Source organism: Penaeus vannamei, chromosome 20 (genome assembly GCF_042767895.1).
Source record: "Penaeus vannamei isolate JL-2024 chromosome 20, ASM4276789v1, whole genome shotgun sequence".
NCBI classification, from domain to species: domain Eukaryota; kingdom Metazoa; phylum Arthropoda; class Malacostraca; order Decapoda; family Penaeidae; genus Penaeus; species Penaeus vannamei.
In genome coordinates this window covers 41,385,474-41,387,973 of record NC_091568.1, presented here as the reverse complement: position 1 = coordinate 41,387,973, position 2,500 = coordinate 41,385,474, and the positions used below count along the sequence as shown (strand labels likewise).

The window sequence follows — 2,500 nt, the reverse complement described above, 5'->3', positions numbered from 1 at the left end:
TGTGTGTGTGTGTGTGTGTGTGTGTGTGTGTGTCTGCATGTGAGTATGTGTGGGGGGGGTGTAGGTATAGATGAACATGTGTCTGTGGGTGTAGGTGTGCATGTGTATCTGTGTGTGTAAAGGAAAAATGACATTATCAACACTTGATGTGCCTTTAACACCAGATAAACTACAAGTGGGAAGAAGAAAGTATTGTTTACTCTGAGGTATTTCTAGGTCTCTGAAATGCCTCACACTTATCTAACAAACAGCACTTATTCCAAATTAACAGGCACATTTCAAAAACCTTTACTCTTCTGGAATAAGGCGACAGACTAGTGTGTGACTGCTGTGTTCCGTGGTTCCTCCTTCCCTTGTAGTGGCACTGTATCTCTATACTTCCCCCTCCTCCACACTCAGAAAGGTCAAAGTTTGCTGCTTTGTATAAATCAAATATGTCAACACAAGCAGCACAGTAGGCACACCCTTTATATGGGAGCTTGTACAGAGCTTGTTGCTATGCACTTTGTAAATGTTAATCACAAATATATTATGCCCTAATTCATAATCAGGGTGATCTCTTTTAATTATCAGTAATTATCTATAGCTTCCCTGATAAAAAAGAACTGCAGTGCAACAAAGTATCCCATGAGGCCTATCTGTTCCATGAAGGTGATAGATTCATAGCACTACCATATTCATTTCATCAGTTCACATGAAATTTCTAAAAGAAATATGTTCAATGTGTAAAAAAATACCTTTCACGAGCACATTTCTAAAACCACTATAAATAATATGATTCGCAGTGATGTTCCCTAGGCAGATATAGACCTCCCTGCTCCTTTGGTACCAAACAAGGGTCCAGATATTATTGCCAGAACATGTGCAGTGGAAGTTTGCTTGGGCTTTGTCGGAGTACAAAGCATGAGGGGAAGGATAATCATCAAACCCTATGCAATTGCTTATCATTTCCAATCTTATTTTCCCCTACTTTAAAGCACTTTATTCACAATAAATTTGAAAATGATGTCTAACACTGATTTCCAGTTAAGATTGTTTTTTTGATAGCTCTTGTCGTGTTTTGAGCCCTCATTCCCATAGCAAATGAAGCACAGCTATGATATTGGCCCTAATAGCCAGGAAGGATGCGATAAGTATGAGGAAAATTGCAGGGCAAAAGTTCAAATTAAACCTTTCAGAAATTTATCTTTGCGACGCTTTACCTCCTAAATCTCCCTATCCCCCATTTAGTTTATAAAACCTTCATCTCATGTTCTGGCAGGATAGAGCTTGGGCAAATATCTTTTTCATTACGGTCGTGATATTTTACATATCAAGAGATGACAGTCCTCCCAGCACATTATGCATTGCAGTAGACTTGAAGTAACTGATTTGAATTTCAAATGACTTCTTGTGGATCCAGTTTCTATGGTCACATGCTTATCTATTACAGTTCTTATTAGCTGTAAGGTAAATTTACACAATAGTTGTACATAACAGATCTCTACAATTTTGGCATGGATGGACTCCTCTCAGTCTCTAATATCCGAATATATGGAAATCATTGCACGGAAACCCCCCATATCCCCACATTCTTGGCCCTGATAGCAAGGGAGGGCATGAAAGATACCTGGGAAATTGTGAGTTAAAATAAGAATAATATACACAGAATTGGTCACTCTGTTGTCTAATGCAGGATGCTGTGCCCCTGAGACCTCCCAACCCTAGGAAAACGAAGAATCCTCCACAAATTCACGGCAGGAGAGAGTATCAAACAAACTCAGTATGAGGCCCTCCCACATAATGGTCGTTTTCTATTGCAGGGGTTGAGGGCAGTAGCCCCACATGGAGGAGTAGCAGTGGGCACAGCCCCTTATATCAGACAATATAATAACTGATTCTGCAAATATCATTCATATTATACCCTGCAATTTCCCTGGTACTTTCCTTGCCCTCCCATGCTATCAGGGCCAAGATTGTTTCTAATGGAGGCTTCCGCATCATAATTTTGATATATCTGGATAGCAGAGAGTGTGAGGAATCTGTCGGTACCAAAATCAGGCAATCCATTATGTGGAAATAGTGCATAAAATTACCAGCTCTAGGTTAATAGCCTGAACGCTCATATCTCGTCATGTCACATAACTCTTGGCTTATTTGATTTCTTTCACATATGTCATCAGCTACAATTCAGTCTGATTATTTTACCGCTTTCTTGATTTCATGTCATTGAGTATATATCATGGAATGCAAGGAAATTTTGAGGTTTACATCCTCTCTACCATCTTTAATATTAGGTTGCAAAGGGAATGCTATGCAAGAAAAATGTCTTAGAATGTTACATTCTACTGGATGGCTAGGTAAAATTCTTGGTATTATTGGAAAAAGGCATCACCAAAGAATCAATGAAAACTAACCTTACAGCCTTGAGGATATTTAATCAAAAATCATTTTTCATTAAATGAACTTGTCTCGCAAATGAATAATAACAAAGTTATCTAATTATCAGAATAGATAAAAA

The 2,500-nt window shown here is 38.5% G+C and overlaps 1 protein-coding gene across 7 annotated transcripts in view; it reads right to left on the bottom strand.

The window, feature by feature from the left end:
- HDAC6 (histone deacetylase 6) overlaps window positions 1–2,500 on the bottom strand; it is a 34,624-nt gene that overhangs the window by 30,936 nt on the left and 1,188 nt on the right. The window contains exon 1 of one of the 7 annotated variants that reach the window (XM_070135547.1): window positions 276–463. The exons of 5 other annotated variants lie outside the window; for them this stretch is intronic. The gene's annotated coding sequence lies outside the window, so the exon portion shown is untranslated. Of the gene's footprint in view, window positions 1–275; window positions 464–2,500 lie in introns of those variants that run through there. One more of the 7 variants, XM_070135548.1, reaches the window with a different exon arrangement.